Genomic DNA, 22,535 nt, shown 5'->3' on the forward strand with positions numbered 1-22,535 from the left:
GTCTGTGGGAGATGACTACATTCACGGATAGGACACCAAGGTTATGAAGGCACTGAAAGTGAAAATGCAAAGGAATAAGTGGCTAAGGAATGGGATGACTCTCTGGGACTGAGCAGCGACTGCCAACTCACAAAATATCTGGAAGGCAGTCCCTTCCACATTGCACTCTCCTACTGAAACTGTCCATTAGTCATCCAACATGCTCATAAACCTCACACCATCCTGTACTTCACCTGCAGGGCCCTGTTCTGGTTAAACATGAGAGATGCAATGAGTCTGCTGTACATGATGCATCTAGTCTAAGGGGACAGGTTTTCTACAGGAGCCGTGTTGGGAGATGGTGAACATTTATTCCAAGGTGTCAACCACTCTCAGTTCCTCTAGTTTCAGTCAGAGTAGAGGCCTCTCAGCTCCTCCTTGTAGGCACGTTCACACCTATTGCAATGGACCACCTCTGTACACTACTTCCTTGTAGTAACAGTAAGGTAGCAGTGAGCAGTGTTCCATGAGGTGTGGTTCTGCACAGACACATAAGACAATTGCAGAGCCTACTACACTGCCTCCATGTCACCTGGGAATGTCACTGTGAAGGATGTGCCAGCTACTCCCTCCCATTCGCCAAAAGAACTGTGTAACTGTCTATAGAGTGCCTAAGCAGTACACATAAGACTGAGAGCCTAAGTAAGGTGCTGGATGGAGCCTGGCCTCATACCGAAATAGTGGCTACATTTGGAAGGGGGACTATAGTGCACAAAGACCATGTGTGCCCTGTTCATTGCAGCACTTCATAGCATGGTCCAGGTTGACATTAACATGCTCCACAACTTAGAGCACTTTTACTCGCAATGAAAGAGGTGGAGAGGTAGAAGAAAGCATGAGCAAAAAGCAAGCCAGAGCCAGACAGGAGCATTATGTTACCTTCCTGTTATTACCATCTCCCAGCTGTTCCTCTGCCAAACTATTGCAAATTCAGTTTTTAATGTTAATTCTTGCCCTTAGTTAAATCTCTCTTTAGTGCCCTAGCAGCATTTTCATCAAATCCTATGCCCTAAGGGATGGTAACCCCCAGTTTTCTTTGGGAGTCCTTCATATGCTCTCTGCTAGTACTAAGGACATCACACAGAGGCTCCAGGTGGCACAGACCTGATGTCTCTTGAGCATCATGCAGGCAACTCCTATAGAAGGGTTTCCCTCTCTTACTATCCCCCACTCTCACTCCTAGTCTGGCAGCAACTGAAGAGCTGCTCAGATACTAAAGGTGGAAGGGCTCCATATAAGAATTGAGTGACTGTGGCCACATCTGCACAAGACACTGACTGTGCAGTCATTACTGTGCAGTCTTTTAGTACCAAGTTACTGTGCAGTAGCACCAACAAATGTTTTGTTTCATGACACTACTGCATAGTAGCATCACATCACAGTTGTTGCCGCACAATGCTATTGCAGTAGTAATGGGCTATTAAGCAGTCAGTGTCTTGGGTTACCTCATGCAGGCCATGTCTACACACCATAGCACCACATAAGAATAGGGACTGGGCTTTTGTCTGGATCCGTGAGACAAAGAGTCAGCTTGTCCCATCTTTGCTTTTATGGGAGCTGGAGGATTTTGATAGAATAGAGCACAGAATCCCATAAAGCCAAAATTGTCTTTCACAAAAAAGCTATTCCATTTTTGGTTTCAAATCCTGCCTAAGCAGACTGAAAAAATGTCATTTGTCTCTGAATTTACTTTTTGGATTTCTTCAGCAAGTAATTCTTCACCTGTTCATTATTTGAAAGTTGTCAGCTGAAAATATTCCCAATTCATACCGTGTTGATTGACTGTGTAAGTCGCATACTATTTTTCCAATCCCTGATTAGATATCAGTGACTGACAAAGGGCTAGAGCCACAAGGGCTCTATTATTAGTACATATCATGTGTCCATGGTAGCACCTAGGAGTTCTAGTTATGAATCAGGACCAGAAGCAGATCCAGAATTTTACAAAGGGGGATGTGGGAGCAGCAACCAGACCTGCAGGGGTAGCTGCACCCCCAGCTCCCAGCATGCTCCTGTCCCCACTGGGGTGGGCAGTTCATACCACAGGAGCAGCAGCCAGGGACTTTCTTAAGTCCTGAAGAAAGTAAGACTTCTCTCCTCCCTTCTCCTCCATACTCCGAGGGATGTTCCCACCCTTCCCCCCACATCCCTTCTCCTCCCTTTCCCCACGTTCACAGCCTGCTACTGCAGATGTCCCCACTGTCTGGGGTAAGGGAAGCTCCAGAGACACTCTAGCCAGACGCGCAGGGACTGGACTCAGCTCAGGGCAGCACCAGCAGGGGCAGGCAGGTAGGCTCCTCTTTTCTGCCTGCTCCCCACAGTGTTCCCTGCCAGCCTGGGAGCAAGTATGAGGGTGGAGAACCTGCCTGCCACCACTGCTGCTCCCACTGCCACTGCCCTGTCCTGAGCCCAGCCGGAGTAGGACAAGAGCTCCCCTTGCCCCAAGGACAGCAGGGGCACCAGCAGCAGCAGATGGAGGAGCAGGGAATGGGTGGAGAAGGGGCAGGAGGGGACATACCTCTGAGAAGGGAGGAGAAAGGAAGGAGGTGGGAATTCTCACTTTCTTCAAGGACTGTAAAAAGCCCCCAGCTGCTGCTCAGACTGCATAGTCAGAAGCAGGGGGTGGTCATGCCCCCTGATCAGGACCCCATTGCTGAGGTGCTGGGAATAAAGATGAACCTTGCTCCAAACCTAAGACAAGAAATATTGGTTGGAAGTGAACAGCAGTGGGAAACAGTAAGGCAACACTGGTCAGCATGGCAAGCAGCAGTTACAGCACATCAGCAGCTTAATCTCTGTCAAGTTTATGGAGCACCAAAGAGGAGTTTTAAGGAGGCCAATGAGCTGTCTACTGAGAATTCCTCCCAAGCAGAAGGGGCAGCATGAATCGCAGCGTGAATCACAGCACTGCCCAAAGGGACCTGTTTGATGATCTAATAAGTGAGCACTGGCATCTGACATGCTAGGCTGATGGGAAAGGGGAACTGGCTATACAGTAATGAAGGAGAGATGATAAATGGAGTGAGGATAGGCTGTGAAATGTTTGGGAAGTAAAGAGAAAAGAGCTTATGTTGAATGTGATAAGGAAGGTAGGAGACAGAGAAGGGTGACACGGAGAAAGTGATGGGCTGGGAAAGCAATCTCTCGTAAAATTTTGGATGGATTTCAGCAAGGCAAGACTGCATGTCAAGGTCAGAGAAAAGGATGTTGCAGCAATCAGAATGCAAAATGATGGAAGCTTTCACAAGAGTTTTAACTGTGCGGATAGATAGGAGAAACTATACGGTAGAGAGATTTGCAAGAGGAATGGACAGAATTTAGACATAGGTTGAATGCAAGAACCTTGATACAGTTCTGAGTTGAAGGTGGTACTCCAGTTATAGGGCCAAGTGACAAGCCACACTGGCAAGAGATGCAGGTCTGAATTTTCTCAGGTAGAGGAGGGAACTGAACCCAGATTTCTTATATCCTGGACCACATCCTGAATACAGACCTGCTACATAAAAGATGGCATCTTTCTATACCTTGGAGGGGGTGGGGAAAGGAACTTCTCCCTCAGTCTTTTAAAGAAAGAGGTGAGGTATCCAACTCCAGGATTGTGAACCCCAAGTGGAGGAAGATGCCCGTTTTCCAGACTAGCGCAGTTAACTCTGGGAGTGGTACAGGAGTTAGGAAACAGCCTTGTCCTTGGTATGCTCTACTGGCTTAGATAATTTCCCACTTTGTTGGTTAGCTCTCATGAATCCCATTCTGAGACATCCATTCCTCCAAAGGCCACTGGGCACCTAATTTGGATGCTAAGCACTTAGGATAGGTACCCAACTTGTAGGTATTACAACGCCCAGCCTAATTTTCCTCCTTGGATCAAGGCTTAAGAAGTCCAGGATTCACACGAGCCAGCATGAGCAATCAGTCTCATACACACTAGTTAACATCTATTTTAATTTCCAGTATAAAGCCCCTCTGGGGCTGTTAGGGCTGGGTTTGGGCTACAGTTAGTTCCAGATACCCAGAAGTTTTAGATGCAAAGATCCACCCCTTCACAAACAGGGATGGAATCAATCCTGCAATTAGATCCACATGGGTAGATGCAATAGAAAAGAGTGATGCCAAAGTTATATTTAACTGAAATAACATTACATGAACTCATACTCATCATAACTTTAGGTGTGAAACGGCCAGGGGAAGTCTCTCCTTCTGTGAAGAGACCACTATTGAAATAACAGGACCCACCTGCTCTTCTTAAATGGAGGGTGGGTCTTGTAAAAAGCACAGCTGCTTTCTGTTATCCAAGAATTAGAGTAGGGGAGGGAAGCAGCTGTATCTTGTTAATCCTACTTAGTCACCTTCAGTTTTCCATAGCTTCCTGGGTTTGGTTGTTTTGGTTTGAGATAGCAGCAAGGTGTTAGTGGTCCACAGAGGGTGGGGAAGGTTGGGTGCTGTTTTGTAAATACCAAGTTGTAAAGGTCTGTTGTCCAAGGTAAAACTTAACATTTACTTTTTTGTGACTGCACAAGCTCAATAGTAGCTCTCTGCAATGATGAAGCAGTCAAATGCTTGCAGGAAGCAAGCTCAGAGGGTCACCAACATAATCCATTTAAAATTCTCTTTCATATTCAAACAAACATTTGTGATATCCTCTCCCGTCCCTTCAACCCCATGTGCTATTTGTTCAGTTCTACAATCTGCTCGGGTGACTTATTTATTTATTTGGGTTTACATTTTACAAACCACATGGGTGCACGTTGCCCAGCTAAAAGGCAAAACCAAGAAAACATAAGGTTGTGCTTAAAATATAACTTGAAAGTTACCCACAAAACAGGAAAAATGTCCAACATGAAATTATTCAGTTCCTCCATTCTTGGGTGGAGAAAAGCCCTTAAACCAAGCTAACCATAGCACACTCACATTAACCAGAGGCAAATTAAATTATATTATCAGCTTCTAAATATAGAAAATACCATTTCACCAGAACTGTTCCTTTGGACAAGCTAACCCTTATAGCACTAGAAAAGGAATGCAGAGGGGCAGCTGGCAGGCTGTAACGCTAACCAAAGCAAGAAACATATGCAGCCAATCTTCATCAAAAGCGCTTTCAAACTTTATTGCCTATTTGTATAGCACCAGAAGTGTATACAGCCCTGTATGGAGCGTGAGCTGTGCCAAGTATAAACAAATCTCTGTGTCCATGGGCAGAACAAAAGAAATGCCAAACTATTTCTGAATGAGGTTATTTCTATTCTCTGAGGGAGATGTCCATCCCAGCACAACCCCTGCATCAGTTTAGGACCCATGTAAGTATTATTTTGAGAACCTAAGTGGCATGTAAGTAAAGAATATAATCTTAATTGGGTCTCTGGCTTGGGATGAATTTGAGCTCAAGAGCTCAGCTTTGCATCCAGTGGAATGAATGGGTGATTTACCATTGGCTTTAATGGGAACAAGGCTGGACATATACCAAAGACTGTTAGAAATGTCATAGAAGCAGGATATGATATTTCAGAAGCTAAGGGTCAACAGAAGTGGGAGTCTGCATGAATGAAAGCCACATAGAAGCTATTTGTTAACTTACTCAGGAGTCCTCCCACTCCACTTTGTCTGGGTACTCTTCAGTCATTGCGGAGTAAAGATTTGTGTACTATAAGGGTGAAGTTACACATTCTACTTAGACCATACTAAGAGCACACAAAACAAAAGTGGCCACACGTATAAAGCTCATTAACTCATGCTAAATGCCCTCAGAATATTTCAAAGTTGCACCACTTCGGGCAGGGGTTAACCCTGGGCTGTGTTACCTAGCTTGTGTTAGGGTGACTTCAGTCTGTTCCACAAGGATAAAAATAAGCAATTTGTAGTCCTCTAGCATCCCATAATACACCACTCCCAGCCCCACCCCAATTAGGTACAGAGCCCAGGGCCAGGTACAGACATCACACTTTTACCCATATAAGTGACCAGAAAATTGGTCTATACCCAAAACAAAACAGAAGTTCAGCACACAAAACCAGTCTATGCCCAAAATAGAGCACATCAGGATAAATGGCAGAACCTGGCCTAAGATTTGCCCTGCCCTCCTCCTCCGAAAGGCAGATGGGCGTTCTGTTTGCTACCAGTCTAAACTATGCCACTTACAAAAAACCATGCAACTTAGATCAATTCTGCCTCCGGCTTTTTGAGTATCTGTACCTAGCCCAGGTGTCCTGGCTCCTAGCTACACCCTTGCCGACCAGCTCTCTAGTGGCAAGTCAGAGCGGTGCAGGCAAGAAACAATATTAACCCTTAAATGTGACTGCTCACAGCACGTTCTAACTTTAACGCTGCTTCATATTCCACAGATTGCTATGGTCTCAGTGTAACATGTCACCCCAAGTTCCTTGGCCAAGGGTGCCAGGAACTAATGTTTTTTTGGGAACTAAAAACAAAGGATTTAATGATTCTTCAAAATACTGTTGATTTTCTGATGCCTACCAGCATGTAGTATTATCATATTATTTTACAACTACCACTAATGGTACTTCTAAATAACTTTAGCGTGTTCTGTTTTTTAGGTTATGCTGCTCATATAGCAAAGGTGCAGATAACTCAGCGTAACTCCTCTGGGTTCACTGCATTTCTGCAATTCCATATTGTCCTTGCTGTGATGTGACACCTATTAGCAGGCTGGAATGAAAGCAAGGGTTACACATGCTATATGGTGACAGGAGCACAAGAAGGGCTGAGGGAAATAACATCCTGTTATTCTGTAGACAGTTTCTTCCCTTTGGTTTTTCTCTTAGTGGATCAGTGATTGTTACACATTATGATTTTCATAAGGTGTGGCTGACTGCAAACGGTGTCCCAAGCCACAATCCCTCCTTTCTGGGTGGCTAATCTGTATAGTTAAGTGAGCAGATATAATATCCAAGAGTGCCATTTTCTCCTTGACCTCACATGCCTTGATCTAGTTCCTGCAGAAGTCTCTTATAGATGAGCTCTTCAGTAGCATTAATCATGCTTACTGTTAGGTTTTGATGGAAGGAGAAGTCACTCAATGGCAGTTGACTCTCAGCCTTGGACATAATCACTCAGAGCTAAATTCTGCCCTGGAATATAGAAGGATATGGACACACAAGTAGCTTCAATGTGAGCCCTGCCTTGTGAGCTGAGAGCAGAATTTGGCTGTTCGGCAGAAACAAATCCAGAGGCAGAGTCTTTCCTTTGTTCTTTGTCATCTCAAAAAGAATTTCAGCCTCCTTGCAGCTGTTATTTTTATCCAACAATAGCACCACTTTTGTGGTCTTTTAAAAGAAATAAAAATCTGCCAAAAAACTCCTACTTAAAAAAACAAGGAAAAAAACCCTCCACATGGTTGAAAGCATCAGTCTTTTTTTCCTTTAGGCAGTAAGTCTCACTCCCTGGGTTGTATTTTTATGTTGATTTATGAAGCTGCATTTCCTGTTGCATGGATGAAAAGAATATCTTTAAAGCACATGCACACACATGCACTTGAACATTCAGGAGGCAAAAATAGATTCCAGAAAACATATAGCCAGAAAATGTATAGTTCCTTTACATGATGAGAATCATGTAAGGCAGCACTTTACTCTGCAAGCCATCCCACTGGAATCAGTGAGCTTGCTCACACAATAAAATACTGGTACTTGGCCATTTATTGAGGGCTTCAGCATTTGACCTTTAGCTATAAGAATTCCTCTGGAAGTACACAGCAAATATAATACAGCATAATGCCAGCAAAAATGCAGAAAAACTCTCATGATTAATTTTACAGCCTTGCATCTTACTGCTAGATGGGCAGCAGACCAGGAATTCCTAGATTTACACACTCAAGGCATCATATTCTTTACTGCTATGTTTTGTGCAAGGCTAACATACATGAAGCTTTACCAAAATACTGTATTGAATGAAATACTGAGATTTCATCTTTTACAGGGTGTTATATACCAACTATGATGCCAGTGTTTTTATATATTTATGAACTTTCCATAGTTAAAATTTGAACCTATTTCATCAAACAGAATAATCTGCCTGGAATTATCTAGACTTGATCATATGCTGGGTAGAACTTCCATAGAAAGTTTTGGGTAAATGGGATAACGAGTTAGAAAAATGTGAACACTCAAAATGAAGTGATGCTGGTTCTTGAACATTTCCATCACAATTTTGGCTTGTCAAATACAAAATTTTTTTTGTAGAAACTTCACATTAGTTTTATGTATTGATCTTGGTGAGAACAGATCCCTCTTTAATATTTTTTGATAGTTGTTGTTGGGTATGGAGAAATAGCTGTGGAATTGTTTTGTTATTTGACATGTTCTCCGTATACATTATTCATGTCAGAGTTCTTAATTCCTTGTGGCTCCGATGTTGTTGCCTCAACGCGAGCAACAGCAGATAGGGGCACATGACACAGGAAAGGATAATGCAGTGTTGAAGGCAAAGGAAAAGGAACCACATTTAGAGATATTTAGGAAAGTAGGCATTCTCATGGCTGCCAGCCTCGCCTTGTATATCTGAAGTAAAATCCATCCAGGTTTGGAAAAAGAATTTAAGTCTTGATCCTACAGGGGGTTTCATGGAACTTTTCTTATGCTCATAAATAAATGTGTCTAAACCTTGCATGAGTGGAATCCTTAGACTGCACATGGTACAAATCAATTCTCCTATTTGTAAAGGAATAATTAGAAACAGCCTGATAATCAGTATGAAGTTCAAAAAAGACTACCACATATGATATTTGTTTCATAAGCAATTGTGACAATACTTCTTGTTGAGAGTGAGTTATGCCCAATGCCTGGCTCTTTGGGTTGTGTTGCTCTCCAGCATTTAGAACTAGGAACTTTGTTTTTAGGATGAGGAAAGAAGAACAGCAACATTTTTATACCACTGCTAGCACTGGTGCAGCTCCATTAGGTAGAAGTAACTGTCATGGAAACCAGGCTTTGGCAGCTGTTACCATGTTGTGTAAACCAGCACTATCTAAGGGGAGTTAGCTGGTGTGATACTGAAAATATTAGTGGCCTCAAGGGCCTCATCTGTACTAGGGTTACCAATGATGAAGCTGCACTGGTAGGAATGCAGAGATATTTTTGCCACACAGCATAAAAGAGGCAATTATTTGATTAGTTAAAGAGATTAACATCATCCATTAACAGACCAGGCAAATTTGCCAAATGATTCATTAGAGGAGACTAGTCCAGTGTGGTTGTAATGATGCCTTTGTTAGACATACACTGTACATCCCAGTATGAAGGGATTTTCATTACTTTATATTTTGATAAAATTCTTTTGTGTTTGTAGGTCTTAGAATATAAATATGATTAATGCTCACACTTTGTTTTCAATAATATATCCAAATCAAAGCAAGAGCGATATTATCTCAGTTGTGTTCAGTGATTTGGAAATTATATCACAAAGGAGAATTCTTGGTTACATTCTCTTTGTACATTGTGGCCCATATTCCAGTCTTAGTCATGCCTCAGCAACCCTGGCTTTGACCCATGGAAGTCAGAGAAATAACTCCAGATTTATGCTAGTCTAATTGAGATATCAGAATTCAGCCTATGATAACACAGCTGCTTGATTGGTTCTGGTTTTACATCCAGGGTGGAAACAACATTGCAGAGATGGGGAGATGGCTTTGTAATTATAACTATACATGAGGAGTCAAGGGGCTAGATTCCAGTCCATGCTCCAGCCTTTGCTGCTCTCTGGCAATGCATAAGGGCAAATACCCGCACTAAATGTATAGCTCAAGATTAATTTGATTGGGGTGGGGGGGAAGCAGGGTCTTGGTTGGTATAAAGCTGAAGGCAGGGTAGATTTGCACCTTTATAGACTGACTAAGCCAGAGATGAACTGCATAAGCTTTCGTAAGCAGGGAGCTTGCTTCATGAGATGCTGTAAAAAGACTGCAGGAAGCAGAGCTGCTAAATAGAAAGCAGTGATTAGAATACAAAGCGTAGGGAAGGGGGCAGAAAAAAAAGGAAAGGGCACTGCTAGGAGAGGCAAGGTGGGTAGGAGACAAAAACAAAGCAGTTAACCCACTAAGGGGTATAAGGCTTAGGTTACATTTAACACAGTCCAGTCTGTGGATGATTTTTTGGTTTGCGATTTCCTGTTTGAGTTCATTTTTAAAGTTTTGTTGTCTAAGAACAGCCACTTTGCGGTCAGTGATGGAACGTGCAGGGAGGTTCAAGTGTTCTGCCATAGGCTTGTGTATCTTTCTGGGACTGATGTCAAATCAGTGTTCATTCATTTTTACATGTAGGGATTGCCCGTTCTGTCCAATGCACGCAGCGGAGGGGCAATGTAAGCAGGAGATGCCATGGCTGCTTCTACACTATGCCATCCTAATACTCTTCCTTCTAGGGCAAACATGGAGGGAGAGAGTGTGAGGCAAGAGCAGACTGAATTGAAATGATCTCTTGGTAGTGTAACAATCCCTTGGAGTTGTTAGCAGCCAGCAGAAGGTAGAACTGTCTGAATAAGGTATTACCCCAGTGCCTGGGCTCACATTTCAGTGCTCAGTAGAATAGGTTCTAATGTCCCAGGCAGTGTGAGAGCTATTGCTAAGAGGATAACAGAAAGTATGCTTGACTAGACAGCTACTGTACTGCTGGTATCTAACTCACTGTTGTGTAAACCACTGCTAAGCCTGAACTAAAAAATTCTCTCTCTAGAAAGCTTATTTCTATTCTGCTTTGTAGCTCAGATGTGCAATATACATGCAAAGGGAACAGTCTAGTGATAATTTATCTTCATATAAATATGTTCCTAGGTATGGTTCAGCTTTATTAAACCAGTGAGCTAATCGCCAATAAGAAACTAAAAATGGCATCCAGTGACCCTGTAATTTTACACAGAGGTTGTAATCAGGCCAAGGGAGGGGCTATTTGAGTAACTTCAAAGGCTCTTTCCTAGGCCAGAATCAGATCTCCTTCTGATATCTTGGTTCCTTCCCTGAATAATAATGCTGAGGCTTTATTAGTTAATCAATCAGACATGATACAGGGTATGGTTATCATAAGATAATCACACCCTGGAGCATTTTGAGGCATGAGCCTCATGCCTCTAATCAGATTGGGGTGAGATTATCTTTTGATAACCACACCCCTGGGAACTGTCTCATTTCTATTATGAGAAAATTTTATGGTAGGGGAAAATGTGCATTTCTGCTGGAGAAAGATGAAACTGGTAGTTTAAAATTAGCTGCCATTTCTGCTGAGCTGAAAGATTAGCCTCCCCTTTTAGACTGCTCAAAGTCAAACAGAATTCTTCCTCACTTCAAACAGTTTAAAAGAGGGGGAAACATGTATATGTAAGTGACATGATTAAAAGTCAGTTTTAGCTTAATGTATCTGCACTAAAGGGAAATTAAATTGAGTTTGAGATGAGAAGGCAGCGGCAAATTTGTTGTGATGCTGAAAAACACAGGCATAATCTTTTTCTGAAAAACATGGAATGTCTTCTAGGCTCTGAAAAAGCCCTTTTTTGCTTTCTTACCAAAATAAGGAAAAGTAGCAGTCTCCGTGTTGTGATCCTATGCACACTACATATTTGGATGCCTCCATGGATATTACCTGTTTATTTTCTTAAATGAGGAGCATTTTAAAACTTGGAACATTTCCAATATGTTTTAAACTCTGGAATTCTTGATAAGTGAAAAACAAAAAATTACAGTCTCTCTTCATTGTTGATGAGAATCACAACTCAAGTTGGGGGCATACTGTTAAAATACTCCACGTCTGTCCCAACTGTATAATTAATTCACTCCAACAAAGCTTTTGTCCTTCTGACATTGCTTTCTGTGAACATCCATGTGACTGGGTTTCAGTGGAAAGAAAATGTTAAAGTTGTAGGAAAAATTATCTGCAAGAGAAATTTTCAAACATGTATGAAAAAATAGCACACTAGAAGTTTTTGTGTTTTCATGCAGTCCATGAAAAGAAAAGAAAACATACAAGGATGGCCTTTCTGCAGTCTGGCAGGAGAGCTAGAGATGCATCCAAGTCTCAAGCTAAACCCAGAGACCAATTATAAGCTTCAGGAAATCAAAGTTAGTGGGCTGGTCCTGCCCCTGCCCCTATTCATAGACCTACCCAGAACAGCTGCAAAACCCTCTTTGTCAGCATGGTGATGTCCTACTGCAGATAGAACGTGGATATGAGCTGTACCACAGAACTTCAGGATCTGGTACACTCTTCTGAGCCATGTCCTTGACAATACAGAGCCAATCCAAAAATGGCTCTGTATTGACAAAGTCAATCCACCACCACCCTTGTTACACAAGGCAAAAGAGCTTAAGCAAGAATTTTTTCTCTATTGCTTGGCCAGCATTTTCTCTTGGACAGCCACTGGTCAGGGATGGTATAGGTATAGCTACTCCTATGTTCTGCTATGGTAGTTTCCCATGGTTCTGGGCTTTGCTGGTTGCCCCCTCCCCCTTTCTGCTATGTGTCAGGGTGTTTCTAGACCTTCCTCAGAGGCACTGGGTGTTGGCTGTAGCCCAGGGCTTGGGATTTTGACTGGAGTGTGCCAATGCTCCTGCTGGGACCTAAAGACAGAGGTGCCTGGCTAGAGGGTCTTGCCCATCCACGCAGGGTCAAACCAATTGCCGTATTCGGGGTCAGGAAGGAATTTTACCCCATGGTCAGATTGGTATGGACTGCAGGGGTGTTTGCCTTCCTCTGTAGCGGGGGGGGGGGGGGGGGGCGGGGGCATGGCCCTCTACCTGGGGTGTCTTGACTGTGTATTAACAACCTTTTATAGAAGCAGGATGTTGGTTGGCATGGTTTTCCTGCTTTATCTATGGCAGATTAGGGTGTTATGTCTTGGGTTGTGTCAGGACTGATGGTAGTTTTATGAAGAATTTAAATTATGGATTTGTATAGGATGGTTTGGATAGGGATGATCCTGCCTCAGGCAGGGGGTTGGCCTAGACCTCTGGAGGTACCTTCCAATCCTACTTCTCTATGGTTCTATGATTATTATTTGGACAATGTCCAAAAATGTGCTAGGTGCTGTATAGACCAAAGAGAAAGATCTGAGTCCTCCCTGAAGTGTTGACTATAGAGACAACCATCTGGGACTAACAAAGATCATGGAGGAGGGGGATAGAGCGAGGAGAGGAGAGAACTCAAGCAGTAAAAATACACTCAACTTGTTTATTACAATTAATTTTATCCCCTTACCACTAGTTCTTGTGATAAATTCTCTTCTCCAGCTTTGGCTCTGAGTTTGTCTCCATGTTCTCCAACTTGGTCAGCTGTTGCAAAAAAAAAGATGAAAAGAGACAAATAGAGCTTAAAAGTAGTTTCTCCAGTTTGTTGGTCATTTCTGTTCCTCTTCTCTGGTCTCTGTCTGGCACGTCAGTGTGGAATCCAGACTTGGACTCAGCATTTTAGCTGTCATACCAGAGGCATCAGGAAAGGATTATTCCTTCCCTTCTCCCTGTGGGATGTGCAGAATTTTTAGCCCCTTTCAAAAAGCACACTGGCTACTTTTTGATGCTCTGTTGTTTTGGAAACTCTTACTGAACTTTGTGTAATCTATCACAGTCTGATCGTCCTATCATTTTCTAATCAATCACTATTTTCCAGATTTATTCCACTCCTAATATATTGGCTTTCAGATTGTTTTTTCCACAGTAATCTAGACTTCCCAAACTGAACCTAATTTTCTATGTTTCTAAACTCACCAGCTTCTTTGAATTAAATCAATGTTCTCACTAGTGGTCACAATTCTTCTAAATGCGCTATTATCTGCATATTAGTTATTTTTTTAATCATTAATCACTGTGATACCTCACCAGGCACCTGCTCCTACCTCCATATATAGCAATTTATCATTATTCAGAGCTGTCTGGAGGCTCAGTAGCTGAAGATTTGTGATTATTTAAAAGAATGGAATAGTTTAAAACTGATTCCAGCTAACTCAGGACTTTTTGTTGACTCACCAGGACAATAATCCTGATCCTGAAGATTTTACCACTGAATAGTTCAGTGATGTTGATACTTCAGGGTCTGGTTCTAGTCTTAGCTACTTCTGATTTGTGTAAGTACAACCCCACTGAAATAAATGGAATTGTTTCTAATTTACAACAGGATAAAGAACATAATTTAGCTGCTGGGGGTTAAAGCTGAAGGATCAGGCTTGATGTTTTAACGGTGACTCTAGTTTTTCATTTTTTTTTCTGTTTTATGACGGATGTGGTATGTCTGCCTTATTAAATTTTCAGTCACTCTTGCACCTATAGAAAACAGCTAACAGCAACATTTCGCAAAATGGTTTCTGTTGTTTCTCACAACATATTCCCCAGCACAGTGCAGAACAATGATATGAGCTCATATCAGCTGACACCATGAAAACACTAGGGCAGTTTAGAAATGTGTGCTTGTCATTCAATTGTTAATACAAAAACTAGCTGTATATTACACCCTTAGGCCACGTCTGCAGTGTGTGGTGCTGCAGACACGTCTGCAGCACCACATACCACACCTTTAGCTGTTCTCTGCACTGGGAGGTTTTTTGAGCCCAGGAGATCCCAGGGTCAAAAAAACCTGCACAACAAAAAAGCGGAGCAGTGCACGCAAAGGCAGCGTGCACTGTCCAAAACTGGAGCCTGGCCAGCTGGAGCCACACTCTGATTGCTGGACAGGCTCCGAGCAGCAGGATTGCTCTGGCTGCAGCTCCCTGAGGCCCCAGGACCCCAGGTAAAGCTGCTTTTTGTCCCTGGGGAAACAAATAGCTATGCTTGTGTGGACATGGCCTTTGTGATTAAAATCAGGCAGAGTTTTAGTCCCACAACTTTCATTACATTTGAAGAGACTCTTACAGCTATAACTTCTCCCATCTTTTTCATGCCCATGCCCTTTCTACTGTAATTCCTGAGGGTATTGCTAAATTGTCCTTTGGGAATTTACATACAAAGAATGCCAGAAGACACTTGTGTGCCTGAAATTTCATAGAATCATAGAAAGTTAGGGTTGGAAGGGACCTCTGGAGGTCATCTAGTCCAACCCCCTACTCAAAGCAGGACCATCCCCAAATAGATCATCCCAGCCAAGGCTTTGTCTACCCAGGTCTTAAAAACCTCCAAGGATGGAGATTCCACAACCTCTCTGGGTAACCTGTTCCAGTATTTTACTACCCTCCTAGTGAGAAGGTTTTTCCTAATATCTAACCTAAGCTTAGCTTCCTGATATCTAACCTAAGCTTAGCTGTTACTCCTTGTTTTGTCATCTGCCACCACTAAGAGCAGTTTAGCTCCATCCTCTTTGGAACCACTCTTCAGGTAGTTGAAGGCTGCCATTAAATTCCCCCTCAGTTTTCTCTTTTCTAGACTAAATAAGCCAGTTTCCTCTACCTTCCCTCATATGTCATGTACTCCAGCCCCCTAACCATTTTTGTTGCCCTCCACTGGACTCTCTCCAACTTGTCCACATTCTTTCTGTAGTGGGGGGTCCAAAACTGGACACAGGATTCCAGATGTGGCCTCACCAGCACCAAATAGAGGAGAAAAATCCCTTCCCTCAATCTGCTGCAAATGTTCCTACTAATACAAACCAGTATGCCGTTAGCCGCCTTCTCAACAAAGACACACTGCTGGCTCATATTCAGTTGGTTGTCCACTGGAACTCCCAGGTCCTTTTCTGAAGAGCTGCTGCCCAGCCAATCAGCCCCCAGCCTGTACCAGTGCATGGGATTGTTGTGTCCTAAGTAAAGGACTTTGTACTTGTCTTTATTGAAACTCATGAGATTTTTTTGGGTCCAATCTTCCAACTTATCTATGATTCTCTGAATCCTACGCCTGCCTTCCAGCATATCTACTATTCTACCCAGTTTGGTGTCATCCACAAACTCACTGAGGGTGCACTCCATCCCATCTTCCAGGTCATTGATGAATACATTGAACAAAACTGGCCCCAGGATTGACCCCTGGGGTACTCCACTTGTTACTAGCTGACAACTAGACATTGAGCCATTGACTACTACCCTCTGAGACCAATGATTCAGCCAGTTTTCTGTCCACCCTACAGTCCATTCATCCAAACCATACTTCCTTAGCTTGCTGGTGAGAATAGCAAGGCTTTTGATACGGTCTCCCACAACATAGTCAAGGCATATCATGTCCACTACTCTCCCAGCATCCACTGAGCTAGTCATCTCATCACAGAAGAAAGTCAGGTTGGTGAATCCATGCTGACTGTTCTTAATCACCTTTTTCTCCTCCAAGTGCTTAGTAATAGATTCCTTGAGGGATCTGCTCCATGATTTTTCCAGGGACTGCAGTGTGTCTGACCAGTTTGTAGTTTTTTGGATCCTCCTTCTTCCCTGTTTTAAAGATAGGCACTATATTTGCCCTTTTCCAATAATCTGGGACCTCTCTTGATCGTAAAGAGTTTTGAAAGCTAATGGTCCAGTCACACCGGTCAACTCCCACAGCACCCTGGGGTACATTGCAGTTGGCCCCACACACTTGGACACATCCAGCTTTTCTAAATAGTCCCTAACCTGTTATTTTGCCACTGTTGGCTGATCATTTCCTCCCCAAACTCTGCTGCCAGGTGCAGTAGTCTGGGAATTGACCTTGCCTGTGAAGACTGAGGTAAAAGGCATTGAGTACTTCAGCCTTTTCCATATCATCTTTCACTAGGTTGCTTCCTCCATTCAGTAAGGGATCCACACTTTCCCTGATCTTCTGCTTTTTGCAGCCACACTTGTAGAAACCCTCTTGTTACCCTTCACATCCCTTGCTAGATGCAACTCCAGTTGCACTTTGGCCTTCCTGACTTCATCCCTGCATGCCCAAGCAATACTCTTGTACTCCTCCCTAGTCATTTGTCTTCTTGTAAGCTTCCTCTTTGTGTTTTAGCTCACTGAAGAGTTCCCTGCTAAGCCAAGCTAGTCTTCTGCCATACATGCTAGTCTTCCTGTGCATCAGGATGGTTTGTTTCTGCACTCTCAGTAAGGTTTCTTTACAGTACAACCAGCTCACCGGGACTCCTCTTTTCCCCCTCAGACTGGCCTCCCAGGGTATCCTGCCCTTCAGTTCCCTGAAAGAGCTTAAGACATATGCTGCTCCTCTCTTTCCTTCCTTTCCTCAGGATCTTGCACTCAGTCATCTTGTGGTTGCTGCTGCCTACATTGCCATCCACTTTCTACGTTCCCCATCAATTCTTCCCTTTTTGTGAGGAGCAGGTCAAGAAGAGCATGACTCCTAGTTGGCCTTTCCAATACTTGTACCAGGAAGCTGTCCCCAACACTTTCCAAAAACTTCCTGGATTGTCTGTGTACTGCTGTATTGCCCTCCCGGCAGATGTCAGGGTGGTAAAGTCCCTCATGAAAATCAGAGCCTGTGAATAGGAAAATTCTGTTAGCTGTTTGAAGAAAGCCTGATCTAGCACATCCTCCTGATCTAGTGGTTTGTAGGAAACACCCACCATGACATCACCCATGTTGCCCACATGAATGAGTAGCATGGGGTAGTAGTCAGAGGGGGCTGCATGAGTCCCAGTAATCCTTCCATGATGTCTTGGATCCAGGCTCCAGGCAAGCACCTAACCCTCCTGAGACAACAGGTCAAGCCAGCAGATGGATAGTTCAATTCCCCAAAGAAGGGAGTTTCCAACCACCACCACCTGTTGCTTCCTCTTGGTGGCAGTGGTCTTGATCCTGCCAACTTGGGTCTCAGTCCTCCCAACGTCCAGTGACCGTGATGAAAGTTTAGCATACATGTAATGTTCTAAACTATAAAAGACTACCCTATCAGATTGACTGCCTGAAGTTTGTGTATTGCACAGAGCAAAAGATTTATCTGGTACTTTTTAATTGATTAGACTTTTGAATTGAAGGAGGGCCTCTGGAAAACCACCGTTCTCCAAAAGGTGATTTTGTGGGCATTGCTTGAAGACTGTCAGCACTGCATCATGCAAAGCTCACTGAAGTCAGTGAGAGACTTTCCACCTTGGGAAAGAACCCAGAATACATAGCAAAGGCAAATTCTATGCTACACTGATCTGGAAACACAGGAAGTAAAGCCTACAAACAAGGGAAAAGCAAAGATGACTAACATGCCCTCTTTGTACCTCCCTTATTCTGAAATTCTCCAGAGACTGGTGCAGTCTCCAGAATAAATTAAAGCAGGCCAGGGGTTGGGCTGCTGTAATTTATGGCAGCTTTAAATGGCTGTCTGGGAGTTGCATCACAGCCTGGATTAGCTGGAATGCTCTGCCCACTTCCTGCTAGCCACTGCAGTTCCTTTATGCCCCTTGAACAGTGTACAGACAAGGCTGAAAGACCCATAATGTTGTCAAATGAGATAACTTGGATACAGAAATACATATGGCAAGTGATGAGCCCTTAGCATGATATTCTGATTTTATAGTGATACTGAGCCCTTCATTATTGTTACTATTATGTGAAATTGATCATTCTGTTCTCTTCACACACATTTTCTATTGGTTATAATACCAGAAAACTTGAAATTAACATTCATTTACTACCAGCTTTGTTTATTCTACTTGGCAAATATTCTACCAGGCCTTTCTTAAGGAGCATTATGTAAGGAGGCCTTGAATGACTTTTGTCATCTTAAATATAAATGTGGCCAACACAGCTCTGGAGATAGGAATTGTTAATTAACTTGTGCTCCATCTGCTGATTGGTTACCCCCGCGATAATAGAGCATGCATGCTGTATAGATCTGTATTAGCAGTGGGTATTTATTTCCAAATTATCTGACAACACACTGGTGAATTTAAAGAATCAAGCAGGCACTTCACACAACACAGGTTTTAAATTAATGTCCCAACCTACTTATCAGCATCTCCTTAATCTCTGAAAACTATATTGCAGACACTGTAACTATTTTCTAAATGAATTTTAATGTGGTAAAATTTAGCATGCAGTATAGACACCAGAAATGCATATTAATACAATGGACGAGAATGAATCTGAATCAATTAAACAACATTAAATCTATTTATTTACATGAGTTAACATGATAATGGCAAATTCCCTTCTACCAAACCCCATGGTATATATTTTAGACATTATGTAAAGTGAATTTATAGCATACTTGGAGAGATCTCTCATTTGTTTCTCTAGAAAATAATGTACTTAACAAAAGAAAAAACAGGAAAAAATAGGTAGAAAAAAACATATAAATAAAAGCCTTATAAGTAAAATCTGTGGTGCTGTGAAGTTATGCTGCTGGAAATTTTGAGTGGTCTGCATAAGATGTTCATGCCAAAATGTGACAGTTCCAAATTTATGACATTAAAAATATCATTACATTTCATACCATTACTTTCTAATGCACTGGTTAATTCCAAGAGAAATAAAATATGTAATAAAAATATGCATAAAAGATGTATTACATTTATTTAAGAAGAGACTTTCTATCAGGTTAACTATATATATTTGGAAAAGTTTAGCTGAAATATTGCACTATATCCCAAAAAGTCATTCTGTCTCTCAGGTAAATACTGCTGATTTCATAAAGGTTTGGAGGAGAAAAAGTAAAATTCCAATCCACCCTTCAATAAATCTATATAGCTATAATAGCAAATAATATGGAACAAGTGGACAAGAGACAAGTGTGAATTAAAACTTAAGGCTGACTTTCTCTCCATAAGTCTCTCTCTGAATAACTGAAGTGTCAGTCTTAACCTTGAAGTTTCAAGTTTTATGGGAAAACTTCAATATTGTTTCTATCTCTTTTCATTTATTTAATATAGTCATTCAAAAATAGTACACAGCAATAAGCAGTAGGAGAAGCTATCTTAGCCAACAGCTGCTTGCAGTGGAAGAGAGCACAACACAGGCCATGCCCTTTGCACACAGCAAGCAGTCATGCTAGTTGCCTTGACAACGTGTTTTAAGAGTACAGGGTGTTAAACAAGTTTTCTGCATATTTATGGAGACTCTCTTCTTGATCAGAGTGCTCCTTAATTTTCTTCTGAGCGTGTGATTCAGTTCCAAAAGTTCCTTCGATTTCCTCCTTAGTGTTTGTGGGTTATCCATAATAGAGTAGCATCTTCAGTGTTAATTGAAAGAGGAAAAAGGAAAAAAAGAAGTGTTGTACTTTTGCTGTTAATATCCAGGCTAATTCAGGACCTTCTTAACTAACCTGGGTTCTGTGAAAGGAGGTCCTGGTAGCATGGGTAGCAGGACATGGAACTGACATCATGGAAGAAGAGCTGTGGAAAGCAGAAATGATGACCTCTGTCCTATAATCAGATCCATTGGTATGGGTTTTTTTGCCCGTCTAGAGGCCAAATGAAACCATGGTAACTGATCTGTTTTCAGGGTAGAGATATACATTTTATCTGCCCAGAATCCCTCCCAAGCCCTCCCATATCTCCAAGTGTCAGTCCCACTGGTTTAGACCCTGCAGAAGAAGAACCACGGGCCAGTGTGCTGTATCACCACATGCTGGACAGTTCTGACCTCTGACCACAAGAGAATTGTAAAGTTGTAAGATGTTGATATGGGATCTGAAGTCCATTCAATACTTTAATAGATACTATATATATAAAGATTGCTTGCTGAGCCAGACCTCTAGGCAGTACCTTTTTAAACTGTATATCAGTTGAATGGTGTCAGGGTAGGCTAATGTGTTAATTACTTTTAAACATTCGTTTTGTTAAAATGTGCCCATCTATTTTTCTAGGACAGTTTATATTTATGGACCTAGCAATAACCCACTCTCTACCTTTATCATTACTACCTGTTTTATAAGTTGGGGGATGCTATTCCAAACTAAGGATAAGATACCATATAAAGTTTGAATTCCAGCTGAAAACTATCAAATCAGCAGAGGGAATTAAGGTGCGATGGCCCAACTGAAGCTGTGCTACTGTATCAGCATTTCCCTTGAGACCCTAGCTTGAAGGTAACGATGATAGTAACATAGCCCTGACCCAAGCATGTCACGTCCAGGAGGGCACAAGTTCCCTAAAGTGAAATTACCTGATCCTGGCCAGCGTATTTCCATATAACATGCAAATTTTGCCTCAGATAATTTGGAGAAATTTTGCCTCTCCTTAGCTTGTTAACCGGAATGCAAAACCCACTACAACAGCTTTCAGAATACAGTTTACTTTTCCATCTCAAAAGTATTTTTGGTGTCTCAAATCCATCCTGAGTTGTGAAAGAGTCTATCCAGAGTACTGTGTCCAGTTTTGGGCCACCCACTGCAATAAGGATATGACAAATTGGAGAGAGTCCAGCAGAAGGCAATGAAAATGGTTAGAGGGCTGGGGAACATGATTTATGAAGAGAGGCTGAAGGAACTGGGCTTATTTATTCTGGAAAAGAGAAGACGGGGGATTAATAACAAACTTCAACTACCTGAAGGGGGGTTTGAAAAAGGATGGAGCTAGGCTATCTCAGTGGTGGCAGATGACAGAACAAGGAGCAAAGGTCTCAAGTTGCAGCAAGGGAAGTTTAGGTTAGATATTAGGAAAAACTTTCTCACTAGCAGGGTAGTAAAACACTGGAACAGGTTACCCAGAGAGGTGGTGGAATCTCCATCCTTGAAGGTTTTTAGACCAGGCTAGACAAAGTCTTGGTTGGGATGATCGAGTTGGGATGGTCCTGCCTTGAGTAGGAGGCCGGACTAGACTAGATGACCTCCTGAGGTCCCTTCCAACCCTCATTTTCTGTGATTCGATGATTCTATCTGCAAAGGCAAGTATGGTGCTGTCTCTACGTCCAGCCAGTCCTGGCAGACACCATATTCTGCTGGTGAGGAATAAAGGCAAAATTGACAGGTCCTTCTGAATTATAGGGGAATGATGCTGAAAGGAAATGATGCTGAAAGGAAACCAGCATGGGTTCATCACAGGTAGATCCTGCCTGACAAACCTTATAGCCTTTTATGACCAGGTCACACACTGCCTTGACACAGGAGCTGAGGCTGATGTCATCTCCTGTGGGGAGAGGGATTTAACGGTGGGGGGTCTACTACAGATCCCCCAACAAAGGGGAGGAGCTGGACTGGGAATTTTAGGGCCAGCTTGCAGAGGCACTTAAGGCAAGGGATGTAGTTGTCATGGGTGATCTAAATTACCCAGACATCTGCTGGGAGGAGCAGTCAGCCAGGTTGGACCATGCCAGGAGGTTCCTGGCCGAGATACAGGACCTCCACTTAACCCAGGAGGTGCACAGTTCCACCAGAGGGAATGCCTTGTTGGACCTGGTCCTGGCCACAGGCGATGATCTGGTAAGGGGGCTCCAGGTCCTTGACCACCTGGGTGATAGTGATCATTGCTTGCTGGAATTCATCATCCAACGCAGGGTGACAAGGGCCTGCAGCAAGGCGGTAGCCCTAGACTTCAAGAGGGCCAACTTCAAAGAGTTGAGGAGATTGGTGGGAGAGGCACTGGGGTTCTCGAGGGCAGGGGAACTCAGTGCCCAAGATGAGTGGTTGTTCCTTAAGGAGACGATACTCAGGGCCCAAGGGGTGACGATCCCAACAAGAAGCAAGGGGG

At 42.8% G+C, this 22,535-nt stretch overlaps 1 long non-coding RNA gene across 1 annotated transcript in view; it reads right to left on the minus strand.

The window, feature by feature from the left end:
- LOC109285284 (uncharacterized) overlaps window positions 1–22,535 on the minus strand; it is a 31,479-nt gene that overhangs the window by 999 nt on the left and 7,945 nt on the right. Inside the window, exon 2 of the long non-coding RNA XR_002092992.2 lies at window positions 13,230–13,303. This is a non-coding gene — a long non-coding RNA (uncharacterized LOC109285284). The remainder of the gene's footprint in view (window positions 1–13,229; window positions 13,304–22,535) is intronic.

The sequence above is a fragment of the Alligator mississippiensis genome, chromosome 3 (assembly GCF_030867095.1).
Source record: "Alligator mississippiensis isolate rAllMis1 chromosome 3, rAllMis1, whole genome shotgun sequence".
Lineage (NCBI taxonomy): Eukaryota > Metazoa > Chordata > Crocodylia > Alligatoridae > Alligator > Alligator mississippiensis.